Source organism: Panulirus ornatus, chromosome 37, assembly GCF_036320965.1.
Source record: "Panulirus ornatus isolate Po-2019 chromosome 37, ASM3632096v1, whole genome shotgun sequence".
NCBI lineage: Eukaryota > Metazoa > Arthropoda > Malacostraca > Decapoda > Palinuridae > Panulirus > Panulirus ornatus.
The window spans coordinates 10,973,773-10,981,674 of record NC_092260.1 but is presented as its reverse complement, the minus strand read 5'-3'; the positions used below and the strand labels follow the sequence as shown (position 1 = coordinate 10,981,674).

The 7,902-nt window shown below is 46.5% G+C and overlaps 1 protein-coding gene and 1 non-coding gene across 3 annotated transcripts in view; one reads left to right on the top strand and one right to left on the bottom strand.

Moving 5' to 3' along the window:
- Nucleotides 1-7,902, bottom strand: part of fuss (SKI family transcriptional corepressor fussel) — a 127,121-nt gene that overhangs the window by 62,731 nt on the left and 56,488 nt on the right. The window lies entirely within an intron of this gene.
- On the top strand, nucleotides 5,626-5,707 carry TRNAS-GCU (transfer RNA serine (anticodon GCU)). Its single transcript has one exon. It is a non-coding gene; the product is annotated as a tRNA-Ser (tRNA).

The window sequence follows — 7,902 nt, the reverse complement described above, 5'->3', positions numbered from 1 at the left end:
TTTATCATTTGAATGAAATCTCAAAATTACAGACAAATATCAGTATAGGATTACGATCGCTGTCTGATTTAGCGAGACAAGGCATGTCTTCCTGCTGCCTACTGGAAACCCCTGATCAAAGTGGCTCTTAACGTCTGGTAAATAATTTACAATATATTGTTCTTGTCTGCTATGAGGCAGTCACGACATTGGCTCATCACACTTCTCTGCCGCGTTTGCTCAACGTTTTTCTTCAATAACTTCTCCCTAATGCTTATCATCACCTACGTCTTGCATATCCGAACTCCCAGACTAACACAGTAATGAACAATGCACGCAAGCGAACGCTAACCCTGGCACAAGCACCTCCACATACCCAGGCCACGTCTAGGTGTACTACGGGTTAACTGGTCAATGTTTAGCTGGCATTGCTAAACGATAGAAAGAATGAAGTGGATCGTGCTCATCGTAATCTCCGATGCAGAACTAAATTTCCCAAGTAAGTGGATTAAGAATCTTTGATAATAACGACGAAGTAAAAGAGGGGAAGCACATATCGAACGTTGGAGTAAACGAGAGGAAGCGGATATCGAGCGGTAGGGTAAACGAGAGGAAGCGGATATCGAGCGGTGGGGTAAACGTGAGGAAGCGGATATCGAGCGGTGGGGTAAACGAGAGGAAGCGGATATCGAGCGGTAAGATAAACGAGAGGCAGCGCATATCGAACGATAGGTAAACGAGGGAACGAGCATATCGAACGGTGGGTAAACGAGGGAACGCGCTTAGCGAACGGTGGGGTAAACGAGGGTAAGTGCATATCAAACGGTGGGTTAAACAAGGGAACGCGCAACGAGGGATCTCAAATGACCAAGGTGACTACATACGATGAGTGAGGTGCGCGATGGAGCTCATATCGAACAGTCAGGTAAATGAAGATGCAGGACCTCACATACAGAGAATTGCAGGATGTAAACACTGCTCTGGGGAGGTGCAGTCTTACCAGTCTTCATATAACCACTGAGGTGGGTGGCTGCACTCCCGGCTGCGCTTGGTAGGTACCCTCCATCCCTCACCATTGATTTCAGGGATGGTCCTTTTCCTACTGGATGGGTAGGAGGAGGGAGGCAAAAGACTTTGTATAAAGAGGTAAAGCAAAGAAACAGTTGATGGATGTGGAGTCGGATGGCGTTATGTTGAGTACAGCTTACGTGTGGGTTACTTGAAGACTCCAGTCACGGGCTAGCCTTGTGACTCGTCCTTCTACCCCTCACACTGGCCACTGAACTTTCTCCTGCGTGTTGAGCATCATTATAGAATAATCTAAATAATCACTTGTTAGATCAGGAGGAACAGTGATTAATTACGGACCCTCTCCCCCTCCTTACGACAGGCCAATTAGGTTGACTTACTGTGGCTCGAATGGGAGCCCTTCCTTTCCTGGTGTAATCCAGGGTTGTAGCGATGATTGTGATTACTTGTTGCTCCATTAAGTGTTTCTAAGTATTGTCTTAGATTATACCTCCTGCTGGCTGGGCGGTTGGCTAACGAATTGCGTGGGCCACACGCGGACTCCGTTCGTGTCCGTTGGACTCTGGTCACAGCCCAAAGGGACTCTGGTCTCTTCCTGAGAACTTTGGTTATGTCTTAAGGACTATGGTCACATTCTGAGGACTCAAGTCACGTCTAGAGGATTTTAGTCACGTCCTGAGGACTCAGGTCTCGTCTGAGGACTCAGGTCACGTCCTGAGGACTCAGGTCATGTCCTGAGGACTCAGGTCACGTCTAGAGGATTCTGGTCACATCATAGGGATTCTGGTCACGTCCAATCCCGGCAATATGAGTCGTAAACAACATGAGGGAAGATGCGCCGTGCGGGCCCTGGAGTTTAGCGGGGAAGAGCTGCCTCAGCAACACTGGCATTATTCCAAGTCTGCAGACGCGCCACTCCTTATTCCAACACACAATCCGATAACGTTAATTGAAAAAGTTGGAGGTAAATTATTTTACGTGGGATTAGACGCTGGTTCTTTTTTAATTTCCCAGGGCAGCGAAAATATGGATTAAGGAGTCAGCAAAAATTGTGTCTGTCAATAGCGCTGCTGTGGAGTTTGTCTGATTCATTGAGCTGAGCGATGGGGGCCGAGGGGTGGCGGATGCGGGGTTTGGGGTCTTCCCGCGCGGCTCATTACGTTTAGCGGGGTTGAGGAGCTTGTTTGTTGGCTCGTGTTGTTTGTCTTTGCTAGATGGAGACACGAGGAAGTATTTGTTTATAGTCTGGATGAAGGTGTCAGGAGCTCCCACATATTGTATAGATGTATCTCACAAGACAGATGGATATCGCGACCTTGGCCGTTGCAGCTGGTCTGCAGTCGACCCGGCTGTTCGTCATCCCCAAGGGGTTGGTCGTTAGATTGGTTACTTGGCTTAGGCTAGCATATATATATATATATATATATATATATATATATATATATATATATATATATATATATATATATATATATATATCAATTTACTCATTTATCATACTTAGTCGCTGTCTCCCGCGTTAGCGCAAGAAAACAGAGCAAAGAATAACCCAACTCACCCACATACACATAAACGCCCACACACGCACATATACATACCAATACATTTCAACATATACATACATATACATACACAGACATATACATGTATACACATGTACATATTCATACTTGCTGCCTTCATCCATTCTCGTCGCCACCCAGCCACACATGAATTGGCACCCCCCCCACCTCCCTCGCGCGCGCGAGGTATCGCTAGGAAAAAACAACAAAGACCGCATTCGATCACCTTCAGTCTCTAGCTATCATGTATAATGCACCGAAACCACTGCTCCCTTTCCACATCCAGGCCCCACAAAACTTTCCATGGTTTATCCCAGACGCTTCACATGTCCTGCCTCAATCCATTGACAGCACGTCAACCTCGGTATGCCATATCGTTCCAATTCACTATATTCCTTGCACGCCTTTCACCCTCATGTATGTTCAGACCCCGATCGCTCAAACTCTTTTTCACTCTCTCCTTCCATCTCCAGTTTGGTCTCCCACTTCTCGTTCCCTCCACCTCTGACATATACATCCTCTTTGCCAATCTTTCCTCACTCATTCTCTCCATGTGACCAAACCATTTCAGTACACCCCCTTCTGAGTTTGGTAAAGTGTGTGAAAGAAGAAAGCTGAAAGTAAATGTGAATAAGAGCAAGGTTATTAGGTACAGTAGGGTTGAGGGACAAGTCAATTGGGAGGTAAGTTTGAGTGGAGAAAAACTGGAGAAAGTAAAATGTTTTAGATATCTGGGAGTGGATCTGGCAGCGGATGGAACCATGGAAGCGGAAGTGAATCATAGGGTGGGGGAGGGGGCGAAAATCCTGGGAGCCTTGAAGAATGTGTGGAAGTCGAGAACATTATCTCGGAAAGCAAAAATGGGTATGTTTGAAGGAATAGTGGTTCCAACAATGTTGCATGGTTGCGAGGCGTGGGCTATAGATAGAGTTGTGCGCAGGAGGGTGGATGTGCTGGAAATGAGATGTTTGAGGACAATATGTGGTGTGAGGTGGTTTGATCGAGTAAGTAATGTAAGGGTAAGCGAGATGCGTGGAAATAAAAAGAGCGTGGTTGAGAGAGCAGAAGAGGGTGTTTTGAAATGGTTTGGGCACATGGAGAGAATGAGTGAGGAAAGATTGACCAAGAGGATATATGTGTCGGAGGTGGAGGGAAGGAGAAGTGGAAGACCAAATTGGAGGTGGAAAGATGGAGTGAAAAAGATTTTGTGTGATCGGGGCCTGAACATGCAGGAGGGTGAAAGGAGGGCAAAGAATAGAGTGAATTGGAGCGATGTGGTACACCGGGGTTGACGTGCTGTCAGTGGATTGAATCAAGGGGCATGTGTATGGGGGTGGGTTGGGCCATTTCTTTCGTCTGTTTCCTTGCGCTACCTCGCAAACGCGGGAGACAGCGGCAAAAAAAAAAAAAAAAAAAAAGAAATATATATATATATATATATATATATATATATATATATATGGAATAATTTTCGTTATTTCGGTATTTAGTTGAGCATTTCATCTCGGCCAGTGTGTCAATTTTTTCCTTATTGCGTTAATGACATTGTTTGACGGTTGAGGCATTTTATTGGAAGTTATTATCAAGAGGACACGGACGCTCCCCACGCAGTAGGATTGGAGAGCAGAACACGTGGAGACTCCTGGAGTGGAGCTGGTGACGGGGCGGGGATGGGAGGAGAGAGGCGGGGATGTTAGGAGGGGGGGGGGGGGGATTAGGGTGAAAATCTGATGCGATGAAGGAGTTAGACGGGCAGGCGGGTCTGGCTGCTCTAGGGCGAGGAGTGGGAGGACCAGTCACGGTGTCTTTTTGAGGGTGAGTCCGATGTGTGTGTGTGTGTGTGTGTGTGTGTGTGTGTGTGTGTGTGTGTGTGTGTGTGTGTGAGCTGGTGACGAGGAACTATTGCCTTACAGTCCACGGTCGACCCACCACGGAGAGTGAGAGGGGTCGTGACAGAGATTCAGGAGGCTGCGGTAATCCTACTGTTATCCAGAGAACCATTTGTTCCATGATGGATATATATATATATATGTTCCCGCTGTGCTCCTTTCTGTAGTTGTTTTGACGTGTCACGTCATACCCAACAGGCGCTTCTATCCACACGAGCTCGCACACATATACAGAGGAAGTAAATGCTTGACTTTCGAAGGGCGGGAGAGGTACTGAGATGATGTGAGAGAGAATCGACAACGCTTATATACAGGTAAATTGATCATACTGATCTCTATTTTGAATACCTTGATTGCATGGGAAAATCACCGTATAGAACGCTGAGAATACGTCGTGAGTTTGCTGATACTGGCATTCATTACTGGGGGGTCTGCTGGAGGGCGAGACCACAGCCACCCCCGTGGGCTGGCGCGCGCGTGGAAACTGGGAACGCGGCCACCAGCGCTCCGCTCCGGCTAGAGAGACATTGGGACGCTGAATGTGCCATTTGTTACAAGTGACCTGGCTTGTTGGGGGTAGGAGGCTGGGGCTGCTGCCTGCTTACTGGGGGGGTCACAGGCGCCCCCTCCAGCTTACCTTTCCACCTCTCTCTCTCTCTCTCTCTCTCTCTCTCTCTCTCTCTCTCTCTCTCTCTCTCTCTCTCTCTCTCTCATGTATACACATGAGAGTAAACTGTATCCTCTATTATTAAACACTACATCACAGCAGTTCGACTGAACACCACTGTACCTGTAACTTACCAAGTTTTTACAAATTCGCACAATTTACAAACTTTGGAAGCTGTTCAGCTGATTGAACGTAGTGTGTCACAGATGTACGAAGGCCACCACTATATATGTATATATATATATATATATATATATATATATATATATATATATATATATACGTTGCGAGTTTTTTTGAGCCATCGGGAATAAAAAGGAGCAAAAAGAAAAAGTTACCTTAAATTGATACGCTCTTCCTTACTTATTGACGTAACCCGTACACTCTTGCACAGATAGACGGGCGGACACCCACACACCCTCAAGCAGACAGACTTGCAGACACGCCAGCATTCACGTGCTCAGTGACAAATACCGACTTAACTCCACGTGTATGACAGGACGAGGTGGCCGAGTGGTTAAGGCGTTGGACTGCTAATCCAATACGGTCTCCGTGCGTGGGTTCGAATCCCATCCTCGTCGGAGGTTAAATTTTACGAGGTTCAGTAGAGCAGTGGTCAGCAGTGCGACCCACCGATCAACAGTACCCTGGTGTGAGTCTCGAACGCAGAAGTCGACTCATTTATCCTCCTCCTCCCTCGTCTATTAGTTGATGAATGGTTGTATGGCGTAAGCTGGCGATTATTATTATTATTATTATTATTATTATTATTATTATTATTATTATTATTATTATTACTACTACTACTACTACTACTACTACTACTACTACTACTACTACTACTACTGCTACTACTATACTATACTACTACTATACTACTACTATACTACTACTATACTACTACTATTACTATTACTTTGCTACCCTAAAGTCCTCTTTTATGAGGCTTCGAAGCAGCCCACAAGCTCGAGCAGGGAAATGGTGAAGTTTCGAGCGCGAGCTATCATGAAGAAAGCGTACTCCCATCAGTCCAGCCACGGTGATACAGCCTCCCAGGGGGAGAGAGAGAGAGAGAGAGAGAGAGAGAGAGAGAGAGAGAGAGAGAGAGAGAGAGAGAGAGAGAGAGGTTCAGACTTGATATATAAGCAAGGCTAAGATAGGGCAACACGAGTGTAAAACTCTCTCCACTTTATAAACACGCGTGCCCTGACAAAGACACACACACACACACACACACACACACACACACACACACACACACACACACACACACAGTGTATGGCACTATCACACAATCCAGCACAGTATGTGACACAACCACACTGTCTGGCACATGAAATGACACCGCCACACTATCTAGCGCAGTATATGACTGTCGTATTCCACAAACAATATGTGACACAATTCTACTACCCAGTAGTATATGTGTCGCCACTGCGCTACCCGACTCAATACTTGATACCATAATGATAACCCACACAATCCAGGGCACAATTACATTACTGCTTTATGCAACACATTATGTGAAAACACTGGACTGCAGTGCAGTGCCCAACACCACTGCACGGTTCATGACAGTGCACTGTTCATCATAATGTCTGACACCACTGCACTGTTCATCATAATGTCTGACACCACTGCACTGTTCATCGTAATGTCTGACACCACTGCACTGCTCCAGACTGTGAGTAGAATCTCTTCGTTTCCTAACACGGTGTGTGACACTACTTAACTGCCCATCACTATGTATGACACAGCTATACGACCTTGAACAGCATATGACACCACACAGTGTATCAGCGCGCCTCACTAAGCGGCACGTGATGTGACACGACTGCACTTCCGTGTACACAATAGGTTATGGCATCATTGCAATGCAGTATGTGACATCCATGCACTATATCGCACAGTATATGACATAATGCAGTGTTCGGTATAATACCACTGCACTCTCCGTATGCGCTATCCACTACTACACTATACTGCATTCTGTGCGACACAACAGTACTATCCAGTGCAGTGTACCTGATGGCTCCACTATCCAGTATAGTTTGCAACATCACTAAACTATCCAGCACGCTATTCGACACCGCTACACTCTCCCACACATGATGTACAACGATTGGACCATCCCACACGTTATGCGACACCATTGCATCTCCTCACACGTTATGCGACACCATCGCATCTCCTCACACGTTATGCGACACCATTGCATCATTCCACACATTATGCGACACCATTGCATCATTCCACACATTATGCGACACCATTGCATCATTCCACACATTATGCGACACCATTGCATCATTCCACACATTATGCGACACCACTGCATCACCTCACACATTATGCGACACCACTGCACCATCCCACACGTTATGCGACACCACTGCGTCATCCCACACGTTATGCGACACCATCGCATCTCCTCACACTTTATGCGACACCATTGCATGATCCCACAAGTTATGCGGCACCACTACACCGTCCTTCGCGTTATGCGACACCATGGCACCTTCCTTTAGGTTATGCGACACCGCTGCACCATCCTACAAGTTGCACGACACGACTGCATCATACCGCATCATGCGACACTGTTGCACCATCCTTAGTGTTATGTGACACCACTGCACCAACATACATGTTGAGCGACAGCACCATCCCACATGTCATGTGACAATGTTGCACCATGCCACATGTTATGTGACACTGCTGTACCATGTCACATGTTATGCGACACTGCTGTACCATGTCACATGTTATGCCGACACCT